The following is a 20,078-nucleotide window of genomic DNA, read 5'->3' as shown; positions in this document are numbered from 1 at the left end:
ACCGCTTCATGTGCCACAGCATTCCCGTGTAGATTCGGTTTGCACTATGAATTAGGCGACCCCGAATGAAATATTTTAGTGTTGGCTCAAATGTGAGGAATTTCCTGAACCCTCAAAAAGGAACATTTGCAGAAAATGCCAGCAATTCAAAGTGTGTAGGCAGCATGAACAGACCAATTCTGCAATTTCTTTTATCGCAGGTGGTGCTTTCCGAGTCGATGGCTCTGCATTAGAAATGAGAAGTGCTAAACTCTAAACACGTTCTTGCCATTACTGCTACTCCTGCTGCTACTCCTTCGTCCTCGAAAAAAGAAAAGACAGGCATGTTTTGAGTCTCATAATGATCTTCTGGATCCACAAGAAACATGTAAATCTGATTGATTCCGCAGTATGTTGGATGTACTGTACTTATAACTTCCATTGAAGAGAGATTTCATCAGTTGCATGAAACTGAAACTTTCGACTTTTTGTCTGGTATTGAAAATATGTTAAAAAAACATAAACAATTTTCTAACGAACAACGTTGTGAACATTACCAGTTTTGGTAGCTTCTGGGCATGATTTTCCTAAACCGAAACTTATTACAAAATTCTTTCAGATGAACCATGTCCAAAAATTGTAAATCAGGACTGATTTTTATATCAAATGAAATTACTACAGAGGAAAAGGCTTAACTGAAATATGAATAAGACTATGCAAGCCTGAAAAATAGAACAATTCAATTTATATAACTTATTTTTTTATTTTTTGAGAGATGGGCTCGCACACCAGAAGACACTAACGTTTCTCTTCGTTAGAGTATGTGAATAACAGTTTAACCCCAAATGTTTGTAATTGTGATTCTGTTAAAATTTAAAAAAAGCATCTATCAATAGTAAGAAATTATGAAGAAAGTAAAAAATTGTGTTATTTCATAAACTGTAACACATGAAGACATTTACAGGTTATATCCTTTGCTTTGTCTTTTAACGCAAGCGGTCAGGATCCAAGCCCATTGGCTGTGTTTCTCTTGTAATCCTCAAATGTCATTGTTTTGTCTGTCAGTTCTTTCTCGAGTTGTATCATGGATATTTTTTACCATCGATACTTTTCATGCTCTTTTGCATTTTCCTTCACATACGAAAAAAACTCAAGGCATTCTTGTCACTGTGTTACACAGTACAGGACACGCAGTGAGGAATTCGCGCAGCTTTCAGCTCAGTGCGGAATCCAGAGGAAGGACTCGCTCGGTGAATGATCTCTCAGGAAATCCCGGGTGAGATTCAACATCCCAGGTGAGGTTTTTCTGCAACAGCCACGACAAGTGTGAAGACGTTCTCTGGATTTCCTGAATATGACGTTAAATTAGTTCACATTCTTTGGTAGTTAACAGAACTAAATGCTTTGGAGGTACATTTAAAACTGCAGAGAACACTGTAGCACTTCGAGTTTAATTGTGTAAACCTGGCCCTCTATGAACTAAAAAGTAGAACAATTCAATTTATATAACTTATTTTTTTATTTTTTGAGAAATGGGCTCACACACCGGAAGACATTAACATTTCTCTTCGTTAGAGTATGTGAATAACAGTTTAACCCAAAATGTAATTGTGATTCTGTTAAAATTCATTAAATCGTCTATCAACAGTAAGAAATTATTAAGAAAGTAAGAAATTGTTTTATTTCATAAATTATAAGACAATGAAGAGAGTTTACTTCGCTTTTGTTCTTTTAACTTAAGCGTTCAGGATCCGAACCCATCTGCGGATGGTTGTGTTTCTTGAATCTCTTGTAATCATCAAAAGTCGTTGTTTTGTGCTTCAGTTTTTTCTCGAGTTGAACTATGGATATTTTATACGATCAATACTTTACATGCTCTTTTGCATTTTCCTTCACATACAGAAAAAGTTCAAGGTGCTCATGTCACTGTGCTGCACATTTACGCTGGACCACCTGTAACAGTACAGGACACGCAGTGAGGAATTCGTGCAGCTTTCAGCGCAGTGCGGAGTCCAGAGGGAGGAATGATCTCTCAGGAAATCCCGGGTGAGATTCAAAATGTAAACCTGGCTCTCTATGAACATGAGCAAAGAGTTCTTACTCAACAGAAGATTGCGATGTGAGTACAGTAATATAAAACACCTGAAGATGCCAGGGATTGAAACCCGGACCTGTGGAGCAGTAAGTGACTTGTAGCGCTGACATAAGAGATACTCACATAAAGTGCTTTTACTGACCATATTACAAATCACAAGAAGTAAGGTCTTAAAACATTGGGCACTATTGGGATTTAAACCCACACCCCTGAGAGAGTGGAGCCTAAAATCCAGCAAATTAGACCATTCAACCACACTACCTCTGGCCCCCTCTCCTTTCCTCACGTTGCTGAGTATAGGTGCCATTGAGCCAGGTTTGAATAACATGCATCTCCAAATCTTTTCAAATGAATCTGTGATCTTGTAGCACATCCTCTGAAACCAGCAATCAAAATTGGAAACGTCTTCTTCAACACCGAAAAGCTTAATTAGGACGAAGCAGTTGTACACAAGACAGCAGTACTGTATGTGTTCTTGATTGATTCAGACTCGTTCTCAGTGGTTCTTGCTCACCAAATAACTTAAAAGCTGAGGAAGAACGCTACGAAAAATACTAATCAAAATACAAAATAATAATCATTATTAACCAGAAACAGCAGAAAAACTGGTCACATTTGTGATTATGTTGCTTCTCTGCTTCAGCAAGGTCAATAAAGGACTCTCTGAAAGTAGTAAAGCACTAAAGAACAGCAAAACTGAATTCAAAATCATATTAGGAATTCTGAGTGGTGCCTGCTGACATGCAATCCAATACGGATGTTGTCTTTAAATAAGAATTCTCTATGTTTCCCTGCCTTTTCCCTGGAGTGAATCTATTGGATTGAAGGAATTCTTATCACAGGTTTACAAGGTGCCGTTGATATTTGGATTAATCTATGAACTCATGATTTTTATATACCTTAAATATCAGCCATACGCACAAAATAAAATGACAGTACTGATGATTTTTCCTGAGACGAAGCACAGCTTATCTTTCCAAGACAGCTGATAAAGGCAAGCCAGTGGATACTCTAGCAGAACATGAAGAAACATTCAGCTTTGTAACCAACGCAACCACAGGAACAACATCATGAAACAGATTCAATTCCCCATTTCTGATGGAGCGCTATGCAGAAAGACTTAATCAGCTCTACCCCTGAGGATGACTCGACTTGAAAATGCAGAACATTAACGTTTCACAGATAAAAGGAGCACAACCGACATTAAAATTGAGGGCGCACTGTTATTTGCACTGACTCAAAAGTGATCTTGGTAAACAAACTTCCCTGCTGAAGGTGGAAATGAGAATTTGTGTTGAGAAGAAAAAACACTTTTTTCTCCCTGCTTAGATGTTAAGCTGATAAAGTATCTTTAAACACATTGCTCCATTTGGTGGTTGTAACACAAAAACCCCTAGCAGCAGTGGAATTCAAACCGACGCATCCAGGAAGCTGGGTGGCTTTTGCTCTTGTCGCCTGACTTAATGGTATTATGACCGTGGAACCAACTGCACCTGCTTTTTCTGAAATGCCTCCCCTCTCATGGTGAGATCTCGACTTCTTTAACACCTCTGGATAAAGATCTTCTGTGGAGCAGGTTTCAGACCTCTGCGTACAGCACCCTTGATGTCATTTTATTTCTACAGCAGCACGCATCCGGAATTTTTTTTGTTTTACTTTTTATTTGAACAACAAACCTACATACAATACAAACAAGAGCAAATATAACGTATCAAGAAAATCTTCAGGGGCACATGCTATAATACAATTACACTTTATGAAAAACGATTGCACAAGTTAAATAAAGATAAGGTCCGCACAGCTCGTTCTTACATTTCGAAAGAGTCCGTAAATACCCCTTTACGTCTATTTTGAACCGTTCAAACGTAGGACTCTTCCCAGACCATTTCACTTTATACCACATTCCTAAACGAGAATGTATTTCCTGTTTTAGAACTATTTTGGGCTGTATGGCTTATACAACACACCCACAGTATTCTAATCGTGGACTGCAGATCTGTGCTATAGTTCAGTCGAATTCGAAGGATCCAGCAATCGTACTGGATTTGACTAGGATTCTGAAATGTCTCTTGCAAAAGTATTCGGGTTTGCTTGAACCTTTGATTAAAAAAGTGATCTGATCTGAAACTACCCAACTTACAATCTCTGAGGTAGTTGTCACTAAACTCGGACGTGATGTGGCACACGTGTGCCTTTACTTTTTTAATGATTTTCTGAAGATAACACTACAGGTAATACACTGGGACAGGTGGGTCGTCTTCATGGCTCAATAGCATTTCAAATACAACAGCCACACTGCTGAAACCAAGTGTTTTACACACCACATGTGCTTCCATTGCGGAGATATGGACAAAAGAATATTCGTGCTTGGTCAAAAAAATGTCATAAAAACGAAAAAGTAAAGGCTGAGAAAGCATCCACAATGTATTTTATACACAAAGCAAGTGTTTTTGTAACTCTAAGAGATTTCGTGAAAACGCTACAGGTGTGCCAAGATCGTTTTCGAACTTCAAGCTAACTTTACCCCGGTGTCAGTGTGGTGACTTGTATGAAGTCAGAGTGTGTTAAAGAACAGTGTCTATAACTAACTCAATGGTGAGATTTTTTTTAAATAACAAATTTTATTTTAAAGAAAACATCTCACAAGAGTTAACATTCTTGTTATCTAACAAACTATCAAACTGTCATAAAAACTTTCCTCACTGGTGAGAACATAGTGCAGAGATGCAGAGTGAAGTGGGAAAGACTTGTGTGATGTAGCAACGGGATTCTTTACTGGAAACTGAACTGTTTTGTCCGGTTAACTCGTTCACATTCAACAATTTTTCCACTGAATCAATTTGTAATCCAACGTCATTATGAAACAACATTTATAAATGAACAAGTAATAGGTTTATTCCATGCTGACAAAAACACAACGTTTCGGCCGTGGAGCCGTGTTTTTTCTCTCTTCTTTTTTTCAGCATAGAATAAACCTGTTTCTTGTTCCTTTGCAGCCTATACATGCTGAGGCAGCTACCCACCTGAACATTTATAAATATTGTATTTAAGTTGTATTGGTCTAAATTTTTATAAGTATACTAATGATTGTGTATATAAACATTTTTAATTGGTTTAAGTATTACTGTCGTCCAGGGTCTGTCTGTATTGAGTCCTCTTGAATATTAATCCAGTGTGTCTATATTAACCCCTCTCTTTCTCAATGCAGTGTTAATGTACTGTAGTGTCCAGAAAGTGTCTGTATCAACCTCTCACTCAGTGCAGTGTTAATGTACTGTATTGTGCAGTCAATGTGTCTGTCTTCACCCTTCTCTCTCAGTGCAGACTTTATGTCCTGTAGTGTCCAGTCAGTGTCTGTATTAACTCCTCTCTCAGTGCAGTGGTAAGATGCTCTAAGTTACAGTTTGACCATGTCTGTATGTCTCAGTCTAGTGTTCATGTACTGTAGTGTCCAGTCAATCAATGTGTCTGTATTCACCTCTCTCTCTCAGTACAGTGTTAATTTACTGTTATGTCCAGTCAGTGTGTCTGTATTAATCCCTCTCTCAGTGCAGTGTTAATGTACTGGAGTGTCCAGTCAGTGTGTCTGTAATAACCCCTCTTTCAGTGCAGTGTTAATGCACTGGAGTGTCCAGTCAGTGTGTGTGTGTATTAACCCCTTTCTCTGATTGCAGTGTTCATATACTGGAGTGTCCAGTCAGTGTGTGTGTATTAACCCCTCTCTCTCAGTGCAGTGTTAATATGCTCTAGTGTCCAGTCAGCATGACTGTATTAACCTCTGTTTCGGTGCATTGTTAATGTGCTGTAGTGTCCAGTCAATGTGTCTGTATTAACCCCCCCTCTCTCTCTCAGCGGAGTGTTAATGTAAATGTAATGTAATAGTGATATTATTACAGAAGTCTTACTTTTTACATGGTAGTTAGGTTTCTGATTAAGATAAATCAGAACATGCCCTTATACCCACTTATTCCGCTATGTTTAAACAACCCAAATTGATTGTGAGTGTACTTGTATGCGTGTGTGTAGTTTAAAGCTTTTAAGATCACATGGCCTCAGCTATCACTACTATGCTGATGATACTCAAATATACATCCATGTCAAACCTGACACTGATGTGGCTGTCTCTATTCTATTTATTTGTATCCCTGATATAAAAACTTGGGTGACTCAAAATTTCCTTCATTTAACTGTGACAAGACTGAAGTCCTGCTTATTGGCACCACCCATCAACTTTGTACAACCAATGTATAACTCTGTCTGCAGATGGTCTCATACTTGAGCTTCAGTCTAAATTGAAAAACTTGGGGATGATATTTGACGTTTGACCCACATGTGCAGCATGTTGTCAGAACATCTTTCATTCACCTCATAAATATTGCTCGACTACGCCTTATGTTATCACTAACTGTGGCTGAAAAGTGTTGTCTAATCTTGAATCGACTACTGTAACGCTCTACTCTCTGGGGATTCTAAATCCACATTGAACAAACTTCAGTATGTCCAAAATTCAGCAGCCAGCATACTGACCAGGTCTAGTGCAAGTGTTCACATTACTCCTGTCCTGTAGTCCATGCACTGGCTTCCTGTCAAGATTCATATCGACTTAAAAATCCTCCTGCTCACCTATAAGACTGCAAGTCTTGGCTTGGCACCTCCATACTGGTCTGATATTATCACCCTACTCCCTACCTTGCAATCTTAGCTCTTCTAATTGTGTTCAACTATTTTTCCCCCCAGTCTGTCTACACTCTATGGGTGACATGGCCTTCTCCTGTTTTGCCCCAAGCTCTGGAATTCTCTCCCCAAGGTATCAGAGAGTCACCTTCTCTAAACTCCAAATCCAGACTCAAAACCTTTTTCTTCAGAAGAGTCTTTATTTAAGTGTTCTGTACCCCTCTCTTCCTACTGTACTTAGTACCACTGTCTACTGTCTACTGTCTCCTCTAACTGTGTATTCTCATCGTGCTAATTTTGTGTATTTTTTGTTGTTGGCATTCTGTAAAATGCTTTGATTAGCCACCTCTAAAGGTATGAAACTATAAAATAAAGTTTATTCTTATGAAGGTCTTGTCTTGTATTTACAGGCTCAGAGGCCAGTGTTCTCTCCGACGCTGGGGAAAGGCTTCTCTTGAACAGCAGCACAGTGAGGAGGAGTGGGGCTCCAGGCTGATGCATGAGACAGAGCTCCCTGCCTCAGAAGGGAAAGAGGCACTTAGTGAGCAGCACACAGAGAGCAGACAGAGTGTCAAGGATCTGGACTCTGTGCCCATGATGAAGACAGAGCCTGAGAGTGAGACACCTGGGCTCTTAGTATGTGATGATTTTACAGAGAAGATGAATAATCTGGACACAACCAATATTACACAAGGTTGTAATGAACTGGGCTGTGTCTCTGTACTGGAGCACAGTGAAGAACTGGATGCTTTAAATCTTACAGAGCAGGATATGGATCCCAAGTTGATTGACCCTGCAGAGCAGCAGACTGATGTACCTGGTAAAGAGAACTGTACTGAGATACAGCACACAGAGGAGAGTCAGTACAGCAACAGCAGCTCCTACAGGGCTTGATAATAATTAGGCCTTGTTTTGTTCAAGTCGAAAGACTGTCATTGCAGAGTCTAAAACAGTCATATGATCCCTTAGTATCTGAATACTTTACACACAGGTTTAATAATCTGGTTACTGAGAAAATTGTTGAAAGTTTTAATGAACTAGAGAGTATGTCTGTTCTTGGGCAAAGAGAGGAACAACTGAATGAAATGGATGGTTTTAGTCTCGGAGAGCTGGAGAAGGAGCCCCAGATGATTCACACGGCTGAGCAGCACACTGAGGGACACTATGGAGAAAACAAATCTCAGTTTCAGCACACAGAGCAAGACCATTCCATGGAGCATTTGCAGAATAAGAGACCCCAGCACGATCAGGGGATGAAGAAGAATAACTCAAGGCCTTGCTCAGATGAAGTGGACAAACTGCCATTAAGGCACAGGGAGAAGCAGCCTTTCTGTCAGTCTAGCATTTCACAACCCTACCAGCACCTTCACACAGGAGAGAAACCATTCAGCTGCAGTCAGTGTGGGAAGAGTTTTAGTCAATCAAGTAACTTAAAAACCCACCAGCGCATTCATGCAGAAGAGAGACCGTTCAGCTGCAGTCAATGTGGGAAGAGCTTTATTCAGTCAGGTGACTTAAAAACCCACCAACGCATTCATGCAGAAGAGAGACCGTTCAGCTGCAGTCAATGTGGGAAGAGCTTTATTCAGTCAGGTGACTTAAAAACCCACCAACGCATTCACACAGGAGAGAAACCATTCAGCTGCAGTCAGTGTGGGAAGGGTTTTATTCAGATAAGCGCCTTAGAATCACACCAGCACATTCACACAGGAGAGAGACCATTCAGCTGCAGTCAGTGTTGGAAGAGTTTTAGTCGGTCAAGTAGCTTAAAAACCCACCAGCGCATTCACACAGGAGAGAGACCGTTCAGCTGCAGTCAGTGTGGGAAGAGTTTTAGTCAGTCAAGTAGCTTAATAGCCCACCAGCGCATTCACACAGGAGAGAGACCATTCAGCTGCAGTCAGTGTGGGAAGGGTTTTATTCAGATAAGCAACTTACAATCACACCAGCGCATTCACACAGGAGAGAGACCTTTCAGCTGTAGTCAGTGTGGGAGGAGTTTTAGTTGCTCAAGTGACTTAAAAACCCACCAGCGCATTCACTCAGGAGAAAGACCGTTGTAGCGGCAAGGTTTATTAAAATACAGGAATTAAGTTTGCTGCTCCCTTGCCAGTCTCTCTCTCCCTCATCTCAAGTGGTGCTTGATACAGAGAGGCCATTCCATTTGGTTCACATTTAAGGTGTTTTTCTAGCTGATAGAGTGTTCTGATAAGGAACAACTCCCAAATTTGAGTCCCATCAGCCACCCTAATGAATGGTCATCTCTGGTGCAGATTCCAAGGGAGAGTCTCATCCCAAGTGGTTTACAACCCCAAGGTCAGAGTTCATGGTTAATCATCCTCTCACGAGACACCAATAACTGTAGGGTTTTGTGCATTTCCTGGGACAATTGTTAATTGTAGCAGTAATTCACAAAATGATTCTCAAATGCCCATGGATCTTTCAACCAATGAGCAACCGTAGTTCCTCCAGGTAAACCTCCAGCTCCTCGTGGACATCTTCAGACTCAGCTCAGACAGTCACGTAACGGCCAGTTTGTCCCAGTGCCAGGACTTTTCCTTGTTCTAAGAGTTGAGAACGGAGGTTGCCAGCGTGTAACCAAAGGATCCACCTGAGGTTAGCCCAGCAGCATGCCTCGTGAACCCACTGTGAACGCTCACCTGATCAACGAGTGAACTACTTTTGGAACTGTGGACAGCTGAATATCAGTATTCAGGACTCGCGCTACATCGGGAACGAACCGGTCTTCTTCCTGTCTAAAGAGTGTGACTTGCTCAGATCTGCAGTCACTTTTCTGTGTGCAAACTCTGCTAGTTTCAGCCAACACTAACTAGCCGGTCTTCAGAGAGCATCAGCAGCGCAACGCAGCAGAAATCTCTCCCTCCTTCTCCTTCTCTCACGTCAAACCAGCACTGCCTCAATGCCAGTTGATATCAATTGAATTCCTATGAGTTATGTACTTGCTTTAGAGTATTTAGTGTAGAAGTTGTAACCAAGTTCATTTACGAAACGGTCTAAATGAATGATATACTGAATGTATGTCCCTCTTAGTATTTGTAACTCTTCGTGATTGAATGTATACCTTTTGTATTCTGCTAACCCTCACTATAAGATCTGTTATGTTCAAATGCACATTTTATGCATTAATAAATGTATTCTCTTGTATTAGTATCCGAGTGTGTGTGTTGCTGAGTATCCCGCTGGGACGGTCTTCTAATAGCCATCAAAGAATCATTTTCTGACTTAATGCTACAATTAATAATTGTGCCTGTAAATGCACAAACCCCTACATTTACTGGAGCCTCGTGAGAGGATGCCTATAAGCTCCTCCAGTCAGGACAGGAGGCTCTACTGTATACAGAGAGGGGTGGGAGGGGGGAACAAGCTGATACCCTGGCTTCTCTCCAGACACAGCTGGATGAACTCCTCCAGTTGGGATATGTGGCTCTACTGTACACAGAGGGGGGAACAAGCCGATACCCAGGCTTCTCTCCAGACACACCTGGATGAGCTCCTCCAGTCAGGACAGGAGGATCTACTGTACACAGAGAGGGGTGGGAGAAGGGAACAAGCTGATACCCTGGCTTCTCTATAGACAAAGCTGAATGAGCTTCTCCAGTCAGGACAGGAGGCTCTACTCTACACAGAGAGAGGTGAAAGGGGGGAACAAACTTCCCAGCCCTGTTGTTGAAATTGATACCCTGGTTTCTCTCCAGACACAGCTGGATGAGCTTCTCCAGTCAGGACAGGAGGATCTACTGTACACAGAGAGGGGTGGAAGGGGGGAACAAGCTGATAACCTGGCTTCTCTCCAGACACAGCTGGATGAGCTCCCCCAGTCATGACAAGAGGCTCTACTGTATACATAGAGGGGTGGGAGGGGGGAACAAGCTCCCCACGTCCGTTGTTGAAGCCGATACCCTGGTTTCTCTCCAGACACTGCTCGATGAGCTCCTCTAGTCAGGACAGGTGGCTCTACTGTACACAGAGAGGGGTGGGAGAGGGTAACAAGCTGATACCCTGGCTTCCCAGTGGGCAGTGATTCGTCAAATATACGTATATATCACAGCGATAATATAGCTATGCATATATATATACATTGGCGCGATGTATAATCAATGTTGAATTGCAACCGTAAAATTGACGACATTAATAAATGCATATATATAACGTCAAAAACACATCTAACACAGTGCCAAAGGCTTTTTATACATTGTGCTGCATCTAGGAGTATACGGCAATCTGCATAGTGTACGAAGTAAATTATTTTCGCAGTAATTAATTTATTTACACAGCTTTGCATACAAGGGTTTTGTGGAGGGGTCTTGCCCCTTGCCTGAAAAAAAAAATGTTTGAGTGCCTATAGATTTTCTATTTTTATTTTCTTAAGAAAAGTTGATACCATTTCCTGGACAGGCCGGTGCCCAGGGAAAAATCTGTAGGGGGGCGTCTGAAATTCTGAGGGGGGGTGATATTTTGGTTGAAACTGAGCTGTATGGTGCAGCTACCCAAATGAAATCTGGCAGCTATGCCATTGATTAGTGCTTCATGACAGAAGATAACGACTAGCGATCTGGTATTTTCCATGAAGTTCAATTTCACATTTTTTGTCACTCTCGCAGTTTGGATTGCCTGGAGCGAAAAGTACCACAAGCGTTCATTTTTGCAGCTACATCAATGGAGGTTCTGAAATGTTAAGAAAAAATAGTTGTAAAACCCAACAGAAAGCACAGACTGCTATAACTAGTCCTAGTTATATAATGATTTTAAGTATAATGATAAACTACTGCAAGGAATCGGTCCACCTGAGCAAACAGGATCGTAATGTTGACACTCACTAACGACACTGATATGTGCTGTTCCTGGACGGAGAGTCCTCCTGCACATCAAACAGTCCGACTGTTAGTGTCAATTAGTGTTGTCTGACCATTTACAAAGTACAACTATTTTTTTAGGGCGCAAGTTAAGTTAAGTAAATCCTTTTGCCCAAAACTGAAGGGGCGACACTCCTCCCTCCCCCCGTGACTCCAGGCCTGTCCCCATCCTATTCCATAATGTCATTATATATAACACCTTACAACAGTGACCGATCCTTACTAACTGCATGCGTTAAAATTGCACATCAGGGGGGCACCTAAACGCGATGTATTATCAATGTTAAATTTCAACCATAATATCGACAACATTAATAAACGCATACGTTGAGAAAATATCTAACCCAGCATATTTTCTGGTTATATACCACAATGCATTGCTAGTATTCGTTGGTCACCATTTTGGAGACGTTTTTCAATCGTAGAAGATTGAAGTATTTATCCGCAAATATCTCAACAATCCTCTTTTGACAAGTAAGTATAAATAATAATAATACTATCTGAATACATACAGATCTTTCTTAATATTATTTTGATTAAAATAGTACGTGAATAAGCAAAAAATGGCACATAAAAATAGTGTGAATGGGGAAGATGACACAAAATCATTTTGCCGTTTCTCTAATTATTCTTATTCTATGTTGTACTTTCAAAGTTTGGGTACTCTTTAATTAGGACAGACTTTATTGCTCAACTGCTATGATACAAGCCAAATTTTATACATTTATTTCAGCTTTGAGCTTAGTAAATTTTTATTTTTTATTTTTTCATTTTTTAGATTATACTAAAGAAGATATTAATCATCATTTATTTGGGAAGTAATATTTTATAAGTTTCTCCTAGCTGCGGTGCTGAAGTCCCACCCTACATCAACAGAAAAAGAAATAAAGGAGCACGCAATACGTTACTTGAAGAATGCATATGCAAGGCAGGGGGCCAGGAGATCTGGACACTGAAAATAATAGGTTTCTTGTTCTGTTAGGACAATTAGACAGGGTTTGCAAATAGTGGACAAAAATCGTCTTAACTTCCATTGCATTATTTTTTTTCTTGGAAATATAGAAGTTGTACATTTTAAAATTTATATTTGAATCAAAATGAGGTTTTGAGTTAGTGTGTTAATGTAATTAGTTTGTGTTTGTCATTACTATACTGTATATTGCCATGTTACCAGAATTTGTAGCTGAAGTTAAAGACTAGTTGTGTTTTTTATGATTATTGCCCATATGTTGATTGTTGATTGATTGTATACAATGTATAATTTGAAATACATATGTTTCAGGTGTGAATGTGTATTTTCAGAATAAATTTAATCATTGGCTTGGTTTACTTGTTTCTACACCTATAAAACCTATCTTTGATGTATAATAGACCTCTACCCATATACGTATAATAGACCTCTAAAGTTATCCGTATAATAGACGTCTAAAGTTAACCATATATTAGACCTCTAACCATATACGTATAATAGACCTCTAAAGTTATCCCTATAATAGACCTCTAACCATATACATATAATAGACCTCTAAAGTTATCCGTATAATAGACCTCTAACCATATACATATAATAGTCCTCTAAAGTTATCTGTATAATAGACCTCTAACCATATACGTACAATAGTCCTCTAAAGTTATCCGGAACTCCAACCATATATGTATAATAGTCCTCTAAATTTATCCGTATAATAGAACTCCAAACATTTAGGTATAATGAACATCTAATCATAGACGTATAATTGACGTATAACAATAGACGTATATTAGAATTTCATTCTAGACGAATTGCGGACCACATTTAGACGTCTAAGGTATGTGTTTAATAGACGTATATTATACGTCTTTTGCCCACTGGGGTGTTTTTGTATCCACGCAAAACCTTGCATGAAAGTGAAGTTGATAAATTTTACTTGTAAAATATTTAACACGTTACAAACTATTAAAATACATCAGAAAAGTACCCGAACTCATCCAATTTATGCATTTGAAACGAACGGATGGGGGACTTTAACATGACTTTAAGGAATCTGGAAATTCACTTTTAGGAGTCTTCAGAAGTCTGGACCCAGATGTGCTCGTACAGTGTTTTGACTTCCTGCTTTCAGCGCGTGCATTGTTTCTACTTGTGACCACCAATAGAGAGACACTTTACCGGTTCACAAAAACGTCCCGGGAGTTTTCTGGGTTAAGAGGGAAGAATAAATGTAATAAATGGAGATGTTATTGCCGCTGGGGAGTATGAAGGCGGTTTAGTGAGGCGATGGTGTGTGGAGGGAGGAGACGCGCATTCCGCACGGGCAGCACAGAGCAATGAGTCGCACCTGCTGCGCGCCGAGTCCTGTCCTATATAACCGCTGAGTTTGGACACACACAGCATCTCCAGCCAGTGCTGAGGATGGAGATAAAGGTAAAAACTGAAGAAATGCTCAAGCAAGCACTTCAATGGATTGAACTGAGAGATGCATTTCATGATGCACTTTTCACTGATGAAACAACAGTGGCTTTGGAAGGTCCATGGCTGGGGGTGGAATATCTAGAAGAGGCCCAGGACAACTTCTTAATTTCAAAGGAATAATGGATCGGGAATTCTTCGAGGAAGTCATGATCAAACAATCTACTGCCCCATACATCAGGGAGCACTTTGGATCTAGGCATCATTTCTGTCAGGACAACGATCTGAAACGCACAGCAGCAAAGGGAAGACTTAAAGCAGAGGAAATAAACTGGGTGAAAACTCCAGCAGAATCCCCAGATTTAAATCCAATAGAAATGGTATGGCATTCCCTGAAAGACTGTATTTTGGGGGGGCGGGGGGGTGCAAGAACTCCTCAGAGCGATAAAAAAACTGCGACAATTTTAATAACAGGCGGTTTCGTGTTCTTCCTTAAATTGTTGAGTGCAAGGGGATAAATTCGAGAATGTGATTTCATGAAGGCTTTTGTTCTGTCTTGCTTTGTCAGATTGTGAATCAATAAAATCATTTAATTAAACATACCTTTCCAATTTTAATTAAAAAAAATAGTATGAAAATGTTTTCTTTTATTATAAAAGTAAATATTAATCCCCAAAATAAACACACAGTAATAAATAACGTTTTCTACGTTGACCTTTTTATTAAGTGATAGACAAAAAGCAGGGCGATGACTTTCTATGCAAGCTAGTAGAAGAAATAAGTAGGAGACTCGAAGCTCAGCAACAACAATAATAGAGTGTGTATTCTCCTCACACAGTACAAAATAGAACAATGTAGAGCACATAACGTGGTTATGTATCGGAAATGTTTACAAATATTGTGGTAATTGTGCAGTATATGCTTCTGGGAACACATTTGTTTTTCTAGCAGGTAATTGCTCACTTCTGCTGCCGTAGAGTGTTTTGGAATCTACATGCTCTCCCCCTATAGTTATCAACAATGAAAATGTCTCTGGAACAGGCATACTGCGTGGATGATAAAGCGAAGACTGGGGGATCCCAAATCACCTGCTACTGAAAACAAGTGTTTGACATGTGAATGTGACGCCTGTGGCGCACCGAGTGCGTATCCTACAGTGTGAGTGCATTTCCACAGCTATTAAAAATGGTTGATCAATTTAACAGTCCGGGTGTGGCAAGTTTTGACTGTTTCCTATCAGTCTTGTGTGAAAAGGAACCCCTCGTTCATTGAAAGGTTCACCTGTTCTACTCATATATGAGCCTGCACTGCAACAGCCATAGTATGGAGTCAAAGACTTTTTATGGGAAGACACATGGTGCATCAGCTGCTCCGGCTTGTAAAGTGAGAAGAGTAATCAAATCCAGAGGGCTTCATTTGAAATATCTGATTATAGTGCAAAATACAATATATTTTTGCTGTGTTAAATTATACATTCTATTATAAATATTTATTTGCACACTGGCTATGTCCCTGACCTCTACAAACGATATATTGATGACTGCGTCGGTGCCGCCACATGCTCCAATGATCAGCTTGAATTCTTCCTGCACCATTTCACCAACTTCCACCCGTCCCTCAAATATACGGTTAACATTTCTTCCACCACTCTTCCGTTTCTAGACATCCACTTGTCTATCAACTACCCCCGACTGTCCACTTCAGTTTATTACAAACCCACGGATTCACACAGCTACCTCCTGTACAGCTCATTTCACCCCAACCACACTAAAAACTCTCTTCCTTTTTCACAGTTCCTTAGGTTACGACGATTATGCAGCGACGACATCGACATTGAAAACCAAGCCCTCGTAATGTACTCATTTTTTATCAACAGAGTATATCCCAGCAGTGTGATTGACAGGGCCCTTGCCCGAGCCAAAAACACCCCCCGGACCATCAACCCGATCAGGAACTCCCGCCGTAACAACCGCATTCCTTTGGTGCTTCCTTACCACCCTAACACACTTCCTATCCCCAGGACCATTAACCAGAACTTTTCCATCCTACAGGATGATCCCTACATTGGGGCCCTCTTTTCTGATCGCCCTATCATCTCATATCGCCGACCACCTAATCTGCGTAACCTCCTTGTTCACAGCTCCCTTGACCGCCCTCAGCAACCATCCACACCAGGCACTTTCCCTTGCAAAAGAGCTCGCTGTATCACCTGCAAGTACACAGCCACCACCACACTCATTCAAGGCCCCTCAGGACAATTCCGGATCACCCAGACAGCATCTTGTACCTCCAGCAACCTTATTTACTGTATCTCTTGCAGTAAATGCCCAGCCATCTACATTGGGGAAACAGGAAGGAGACTCGGAGACCGCTTCAGAGAACACGTCAGGGCTGTGAAGATTAAAGATCTCTCCAAGCCCATTGTTTCTCATTTCACCTCTGACGGCCACGACCACTCTAATCTCTCCGTCTGTGTTCTCAAAGACGGTTTTCCGAACTCATACATCAGAAAGACCACTGAAACTAAAATTATTCTGCAGCTAGGATCACACATTCTCCCTTCCCTTAACGACAGATTACTGTTCTTTTAAATTTTCTCCATTCATTGGAAGTTTCATTTCACACCTCTCTGCACCCATTCTGACTTCACAGCTCTTGATTGGCCTCCCTTTCTGTCCCCTGCTCCCGCCTCTCACTCCTCCTCCCTCTCAACCTTTGTTCTCCCGCTACTTTACCTTTGCCTACTGCCCTGTCTCTCTCACACCTGAAGAAGGCTCCACGGCCGAAACGTTGTGTTCTCTTTCTTCTTTTTTTCAGCATGGAATAAACCTATTACTTGTTCCTTTGCAGCCTACGCATGCTGACGCAGCTACCCACCTGAACTACAAAAGGTATATATTCAATCACGAAGAGTTACAAACCAAGAGGGACATACATTCCGTATATCATTCATTTAGACCACTTTGTAAATGAACTTTGTTACAACTTGTACATTAGATACTCAAAAGCAAGTACATGACTCATAGGAATTAAATTGATATCAACTCAGGTTGAGGTAACAATTGAATTCTCGAGCTGTAATGCAGAAAGTTGAATACTCATCCGCTCTATGGGGATTCAGATCTCCCGCGGATGCAAAGAAGCAGTGGCAGGCTGTTGCCGTGTCCAATCGGTGCTCTCTGGCCTGGTGCAAGGCAGTGCTGGTTCGACTTGAGAGAAGGAGAAGGAGGGAGAGATTTCTGCTGAGGTGCGCTGCTGATGCTCTCTGAAGACCTGTGTTGGCTGAAACTACCAGAGTTTGCACACAGAAAAGTCACACTCTTTAGACAGGAAGAAGACCGGTTCGTTCCCGATGTAGCGCGAGTCCTGAATACTGATATTCAGCTGTCCACAGTTCCAACCGTAGTTCACTCGTTGATCAGGTGAGCATTCGCGGTGGGTTCACGAGGCTTGCTGCTGGGCTAACCTCGGGTGGATCCTTTGGTTACACGCTGGCAACCTCCATTCTCAACTCTTAGAACAAGGAAAAGTCCTGGCACTGGGACACACTGGCCATTACGTGACTGTCTGAGCCGAGTCTGAGGATGTCCAGGAGGAGCTGGAGTTGTACCTGGAGGAACTACGGTCGCTCATTGGTTGAAAGTTCGTTGGGCATTCAAGAATCATTTCATGACTTACTGCTACAATTAACAATTGTCCCGGGAAATGCACAAACCCCTACAGTTATTGTTGCCCCGTGTGAGGATGAGTAACCATGAACTCTGACCTTGGGGTTGTAAACCACTTGGGATGAGACTCTCCCTTGGAATCTCCCAGACAGCGAGGCACCAGAGATGACCATTCACGTGTCTCAGCTTTGGGAGTTGTTCCTTATCAGAACACACTGTCAGCTAGAAAAACACCTTAAATGTGAACCAAATGGAATCGCCTCTCTGTGTCCAGCACCACTTGAGATGAGGGAGAGAGAGACTGGCAAGGGAGCAGCAAACTTAATTCCTGTATTTTAATAAACCTTGCCGCTACAACGGTCTCTCTCCTGAGTGAATGCGCTGGTGGGTTTTTAAGTCACTTGACAGACTAAAACTCTTCCCAAACTGACTGCAGCTGAACGTTCTCTCTCCTGTGTGAATGTGCTGGTGGGTTTTTAAGCCACCTGACCGACTAAAACTCTTCCCACACTGTCTGCAGCTGAATGGTCTCTCTCCTGTGTGATTGCGCTGGTGGGCTATTAAGGTACTTGACTGACTAAAACTCTTCCCACACTGACTGCAGCTGAACAGTCTCTCTCCTGTGTGAATGCGCTGGTGGGTTTTTAAGTTACTTGACTGACTAAAACTCTTCCCACACTGACTGCAGGTGAAGGTCTCTCTGCCGTGTGAATGCGCTGGTGGGTTTTTAAGTTATTTGATTGACTAAAACTCTTCCCACACTGACTGCAGCTGAATGGTCTCTCTCCTGTGTGACTGCACTGGTGGTCTATTAAGTTACTTGACTGACTAAAACTCTTCCCACACTGACTGCAGCTGAACAGTCTCTCTCCTATGTGAATGCGCTGGTGGGTTTTTAAGTTACTTGATTGACTAAAACTCTTCCCACACTGACTGCAGCTGAATGGTCTCTCGCCTGTGTGAATGGGGTGATGCCTTTTTAAGTGACTTGCCTGACTAAAACTCTTCCCACACTGACTGCAGCTGAAAGGTCTCTCTCCTGTGTGAATGCGCTGGTGGTCTATTAAGTTACTTGACTTACTAAAACTCTTCACACAATGACTGCAGCTGAAAGGTCTCTCTGCTGTGTGAAGGTGCTGGTAGGGTTTTGAAATGCTAGACTGACAGAAAAGCTGCTCCTCCCCGTGCCATAATGGCAGTTTGTCCACTCCATCTGAGCAAGGCCTTGAGTGATTCTTCCTCATCCTCTGATCGTGCTGGGGTCTCTTATTCTGCAAATGCTCCATGGAATGGCCTTGCTCTGTGTGCTGAAACAGAGCTGTGTTTTCTCCACCGTGACCTTCAGTGTGCTGCTCAGCAGTGTGAATCATCTGGGGCTCCTTCTCCAGCTCTCTGACACTTAAGCCGTCCAGTTCATTCAGCTGTTTCTCTCTTTGCCCAAGAACAGACATACTCTCCCATTCATTAAAACTTTCAACAATTTTCTCAGTAACCAGATTATTAAACCTGTGTGTAAACTCAACAGAATCTAAGGGATCATATGATTGTTTTAGACTGTGCAATGACAGTCTCTCCACTTGAACAGAACAAGGCCTAATTCTTATCAAGCCCTGTAGGAGCTGCTGTTGCTCCTCCCTGTACTGACTCTTCTCAGTGTGCTGTGACTCAGTACTTTTCTCTTTACCAGACACATCAGTCTGCTTCTCTGCAGGGTCAATCAACTTGGGATCCATACCCTGCTCTGTAAGATATAAAACATCCAGTTTTTTACTGTGCTCTTGTACAGAGACGCAGCCAAGTTCATTACAACTTTGTGTAATATTGATTGTGTCCAGATTATTCATCTTCTCTGTAAAATCATCACATACTAAGAGCCCAGGTGGCTCACTCTCAGGCTCTGTCTTCATCATGGGCACAGAGTCCAGATCCTTGACACTCTGTCTGCTGTCTGTGTGCTGCTCACTAAGTGCCTCTTTCCCTTCTGCGGCAGTGAGCTCTGTCTCCTGCATCAGACTGGAGCTCCAGTCCTCTTTCCTGTGCTGCTGTTCAAGAAGAGCCCTTTCCCCAGCATCGGAGAGAACACTGGCCTCTGAGCCTGTAAACAAAGGACAAGAAGACACGACCTTTATAAGAATAAACTTTATTTTATAGTTTTATACCTATAAAGAAGTGGCTTCTCAAAGCATTTTACAGAATGCCAACAACAAAAAATACACAAAATTAGCACGATGAGAATACACAGTTAGAGGAGACAGTAGACAGTGGTACTAAGTACAGTAGGAGCAGAGGGGTACAGAACAGTTAAATTAAGGCTCTTCTGAAGAAGGTTTTGAGTCTGGATTTGAAGGAGTTTAGAGAAGGTGACTCTCCGATATCCTTAGGGAGAGAGTTCCAGAGCT

At 41.5% G+C, this 20,078-nt stretch overlaps 1 pseudogene; it reads right to left on the bottom strand.

The window, feature by feature from the left end:
* Positions 1–20,078, bottom strand: part of LOC138242773 (zinc finger protein 436-like) — an 88,808-nt pseudogene that overhangs the window by 61,209 nt on the left and 7,521 nt on the right.

The sequence above is a fragment of the Lepisosteus oculatus genome, chromosome 14, assembly GCF_040954835.1.
Source record: "Lepisosteus oculatus isolate fLepOcu1 chromosome 14, fLepOcu1.hap2, whole genome shotgun sequence".
Lineage (NCBI taxonomy): Eukaryota > Metazoa > Chordata > Actinopteri > Semionotiformes > Lepisosteidae > Lepisosteus > Lepisosteus oculatus.
This window is presented reverse-complemented; position numbering and strand designations above follow the sequence as displayed.